This window comes from Microcebus murinus, chromosome 8 (assembly GCF_040939455.1).
Source record: "Microcebus murinus isolate Inina chromosome 8, M.murinus_Inina_mat1.0, whole genome shotgun sequence".
NCBI classification, from domain to species: Eukaryota; Metazoa; Chordata; class Mammalia; order Primates; family Cheirogaleidae; genus Microcebus; species Microcebus murinus.
The window spans coordinates 53365708-53371142 of NC_134111.1; the positions used below are offsets into that span (position 1 = coordinate 53365708).

General features: G+C 39.9%; 1 long non-coding RNA gene across 1 annotated transcript; it reads left to right on the forward strand.

Moving 5' to 3' along the window:
- Positions 1 to 922: 922 nt before the first annotated feature.
- Positions 923 to 3339, forward strand: LOC105865048 (uncharacterized). Its single transcript, XR_002224144.2, has 3 exons — positions 923 to 1041; positions 2250 to 2360; positions 3131 to 3339. It is a non-coding gene; the product is annotated as an uncharacterized LOC105865048 (long non-coding RNA).
- Positions 3340 to 5435: the final 2096 nt, after the last annotated feature.

Genomic DNA, 5435 nt, shown 5'->3' on the forward strand with positions numbered 1-5435 from the left:
GCCACAAAGAGATAAGCCAGTGACTGTGAAGAGTATCGTAAGATCAACTCATGTCTGTGGCCAGGGTGGTGAGGAGAAGTTCCAGGGCCTGACCTGGTGACCCATTAGGGCCTCCATTTTGCTTCTTTCTAGCCCATTTCTACCCTTGATCTCCCCACCCTCCCACTTCTTCACAACTTACCCTACCTACCCACGTGGTATATGCCTTGACCTCTGGGTCTCACCTAGGACCTAGACTAACCACTTGTCTTAAAGACACATTGGATTTTATTTAAAGACATCTTCTGTGAGTCTCCTATAGATTGGTACGTGTATTTGGTAATTAATGGATTTATCACTAAAAGATGAGGACTGGCCAGGCTTGGTGGCTCATACCTGTAATCCTAGCACTTTGTGAGGTCCAGGTGGGAGGATCACTTGAGGCCAGGAGCTTGAGACCAGCCTGGGCAACATAGCAAGACCCTGTCTCTACAAAAAATTTTAAAAAATTAGCTGGGCATGGTGATGCGTGCCTGCATTCCCAGCTACTCAGGAGGTTAAGATGAGAGGATCTCCTAAACCCAGGAGTTCGAGGCTCATTTGGCTCTGATTGTGCCAATGCACTATAGCCTAGATGACAGAGCAAGAGACCCTGTCTCTTAAAAAAAAAAAAAAAAAAGTTGAGGACCCTCATTACAATTTTTTCTTCAAACATCAGCGAAAATCAACTTATAAACAACCCGGCTGCAAAATGTTACCTCCGATTAGCCTGAACTCTATTGCACGGGATGTAGGGCCTCAGTTGTTGCAAGTTAAGTCCCTCAGAGAAAATCAATAAACCCATAGGGTTGTTTGGAACCATGAGAGTGTAGGGAGTTGCTCTACAGGAGGAAGGGGAGCAGACCTATTTAATATACTGGATTTCTGTGGTCAATGCAGGTGAAGAAGGCTTTGGGAAGAGTAGAAGTTTCTGTTCTTGAATTCTACTCTTCACCAGCTGTGCGACCATGGAGAATTTACTTCACTTCTCAGATCGTTGGCCTTCTCCTCTATAAAACGGGGGTAAGGCTGTCTGCCCTGCTGCCCAGTTGTAATCTACACATATGTTAGATTGTCCCTACTATCCAACAGTAAAAAGAAAGAGAGAGAGAGAGAGAGAGAGAGAGAGAGAGAGAGAGAGAGAGAGAGAGAGAGAGAGAGAGAAAGACTGGTCCAACAAGCAAAAGATCATCTTTCTAATATTTGCTTCTTCACTGATTGAGTGAATCTCTCTGTCTCCATTTCTTTATCTGTGAAATGGAGTAATATGTCGGTCATGTTGCTTTGCAGAACATAGAATAAAGTACTATTTATGAAAATGCTTTGAAAAATTTCAAATGTCATACAAATATGCAGTATTGTTATTTCTATTATGCAATAGAAGTGCTTTAAAAAAATGTTCTCCTGATGTCTGAAGCTGATATCTTTAAGTATCATTCTCTTTAAAACCTGACATTTCAATCAAATGAATACATGAACATTTAACACTTTCCTCTGATACATACCCAGTCTCAAAACATTGTTATTTATTCACAGATTTCTCTTTTCAAAATGGCATATCCTCTGGCAGTCTTCCTTCTGTGATTAGTCACAGACTTCAAAGCAATGTCTAGACCATTTCAACCTTCATTTGAAAGGCACGAAGTTCAGATTTTTGTCTATGTGACTGAAAACAATGAGCTTGACTGGTTGTGGTTATTAACGTAGTCAATTCAGTAAATGAACGGCTCCAATGTCTGGTCCTTTTGTTGGAAATCAAAATGTGTGCCCTTTCAGATCACAGAAATGCTCGTGCCCTAAGGAAGATTCTAGTCTAGTCGGACACACATACCAAGGGGAAATTTAACATTTCTGTCATGTGTACAAGAGTGGCCTTCTGCTGGATTTCTTGCTTATTCTTTTTATTGTAAGCCACTTTCAGAAGGATAAATTTGTTTCAGCACTCACAATAATTATTGGCAGTATTCCTAAATCCTCTAACCTTTACCTGTTGCACTGGTGGATACATAAGGGCTTGAGGATAATAATTTATGCCCTGCTTTTTTCCTCTTTTGGCTTTAGTTTTGATATCACATCATGATTCAAAGCTTGGTGCACCATAAATTTTCTCCAAATGTGTAGTAATTCCTATGTGCAGTCCAAAGTTATGATTCATTTATACTGGAGTGACAGCATAATACCTAGGTGTCAGAATCCATTAAAACTGTTCAATGTCTTCTGTTTATTTTTAGAACCAATTGAGACTTAACTGATGGTGAAAAATATACAGTCAAGTGTGTTTACTTCACCTTTACAAAGAATCCGTTACAGTCCCAATTAATTTGTTATTCCTGTCACAACAGGTACTGGAAACTTCAAAACTGTCATTACTGTTTCTGCCTTTCTTTGGAGGCCTTGTGTTTATTTTTAACCCATTCAGAGATATCTGTCTATCGTCAGCTAAGGATTTCTCTGTGTGTGAGAGACAGAGAGGGATGAGGAGAGAGAGAGTGAGAAAGTGATAAGATATAAGATATGTAAGGTTACAGGTCTGCATGCTATTTTCATTTGGTTAAAATAATAGAGAGGAAAAAAATCCATTTTTTTTCCTTCCAGAGTGAGGTGTTCTCCTTTATACTAACATTAAGATTTCTTCCAGAGTATACGGAGACTCAATCTTGGTAGGATGAAAAAAATAGACAACAGTAAAATTTGAACTGTTCTAAATGTGATAGTCATTGTCATTGAGGTATTTTTTCAGCATAATAAATATTGTCCTTATTTATTTTTTTAACATTTTATATATGTAGTTTCTAATGGGAAAGTCTGCTGTGCATGGAAAGGAGTGACTGTCAGTTCTTCCAGGCAAAAATCAAGTTTTGTTCACTACTCTTTGCAGGCATAAATTCTCATTTGTAAGGAATTATTTTTGGTAACCTGAAAATATAAAACACACACAAAAAAACGGGGCCTCATAATAAGCATGAGAATGGTCAGAAATAGTATGCACAAGCCAATTTTCATCACACAAACATCCCATCTGTACCCAAGCCAATAATGACAAAACAATTAAAAGTGATTTAGATGCAGGTCTGTGGGCGAGTAACCTACCTCTTCCCTGTTATTGTTCCAGGAAGCTGCAGCTATGCTGACATAATCAAACTGTGATGATCAGAATGTTCGATGCCCACTCCCTGGCATGGCATGTGCCTGAGGATAAAGGATGCTGTGAGGCTGTGGGAGGGCACACAAGAATCAGACTGCCTTGGTTTACTCCTCAGCTCCTCTTCTGGCTTGAATTTGAAATTACTTAGCAATGTGTCCTTGTGTCCTTGAATAGTCTATTTCACTTCTCTGAGTCTCAAGTTTTTCTTGAAAAATGGGAGTGATAATATTTTTAAACTCCTAGGTATGCAGTGAGAACTAAATAACATCATGTACTGGAAGCACCTGGCACAATTCTAGGTACAAGATAAGTCCATCGTATGTGTTGGTTATTAATGCAGCTTTTATTTTAAGAACACTTACTAGGGGAAGTGCAAGGTCTAGGTAACCTAGAAGGTTGGAGGATTAATTGGGCTCAGAGAAAGCCAATAACCTCAGCTTTAAAAACAAGCAAAGAACTAGAAAGATCACTCAGTATGGAAACCAGGGAATAGGAGTTGGGGAAACGTTGTGGGCTTAAAACAGAGAGTGGAGGTGCTTTCTACTGGCCGGAAAAGGCACTAAGACCAGGTCAAGAGAGAGGCTGCCACCTCCAAGAACTCATGGGCCCTAGTGATGGCCAAGGTTCCCATCCAGAGTGAATACGGCTTGAAGCTTTTCCAGGGAATGTGTCGTAGACAAACTGAATCAGGAGGGAAGGCAAGGAATCGACAGCTGATAACTTGTTCCAAACAAGTCAATGTTCACCTGCAGCCGACAAGAATTTATTATGGAGAATTTACTCATGGCCCATTTCTCTGAAAGGATTTGAGATGAAATACCCTAAGCTTTAAAAAATAAATTTGAAAAGGGGGCTAAAAGAAATGGGGAATTGGAGTAGAGAAAAACAGAGTAAATTCTAATATTTGTTATATTGGATGCAAAATTTGACCCTGAGCTTCTTGATAAGCAAAGCCAAAAGTGAAGCCATTCACATTTTTAAAAAGGAAATAGCATAATAGTTCTTCCATAAAGCCAAAATATTTTGACATAAGATTCTGGAAGCTATGACTTACATAAGGAAATCTATAGGGACTACTTCTCATTGACATACGACAAGAAATCTGACCTCGACAGATTTTCTTTTGAAAATTGCCAACCTTATCTCAACCAAACTAAGGAGTTAAGGGAACTATTAAGCTCTCTCCCAAGAACAGAAAAGTAAAAGAGAGAATGTCTCTAGAAGTAGCTAGAGAAAGACAGGAGGTAGGGAATGGGGAGCTAGTGAAGATAGATTCAAAACTAGGGAGAACTATGGCTGTTAATCTCTCCCCACTTGGCTTGTTTCTTGCAACAGCAGTGGAACTAAGAAAAGTTTGATGAAACACATAAATGAATATCAAGTATAATAGAATATAAACTATTCAACAATATACTAATAGTGATCAATTCACATTGGCAACTGGAGAGCTCTACATGTGAACAGCAATCTAACAGTGTAATTTTTGATCATGAAAAGTATCTAAAGAATATCTATCATAAACTAGTAGGGAAAAATTGCTTGATGTTTTTCAAGGATTGTATTTGCATATAATCAGATAATGCAGAGCGAGTTTCAGTTTTTATTTTCAGGCACTGAGCACCACTGGATTCACTTCCTAAATATGGACTATAAATCTCAAGGGTCCACTCTGACTTTTCCAGCTCCAAACTTCAGCTCTTGGGTGCAGGCTCTCAGCATCTCTGGTGAGATCTACAGCAAGGTCCCCTATCTTCAACCTGCTGGTTCAAATCTCTGGCCTTCCTACTATTCTCCTTCTGAAACACAAATCATACCATGTTGTTCCTGGGCTTAAAGTCCTGCAGGGCTAGCCGGCAGCTATTGCAGCAACACTTCTCAGAAAGGCAGATAAAGCTCTGCATGATTTGGGATTTAGCCCCTTTCCCAATGACACTTTAGGTCCTATCTTGCTGCAGCTCCCCAGCCTGCCCCCTTCGGCTCAGCCACTCAGGTCCCCTGTGCTACCCCATGTGCATGATGCCCTCTGGAGATACCATGTCCTCCCTCCACGTGCCTGAAAGACCCTTCCTGCAGGGCTTCCTGGCCAACTGGCATTAATCCTTCAAGACTCAAACTGAACACCGCCTTTTCTGTGATGGTCTCTGTGATCTGTGGTCCCTCTTTCACTTTCTATTCTCCTGGATACAACTTTTTATAGCACTTACTACTTTGTATTTTCATTATTTATAAATAAGTCTGGCTCCCTCACCTAAACTCTTTGAGAACAGAAAAA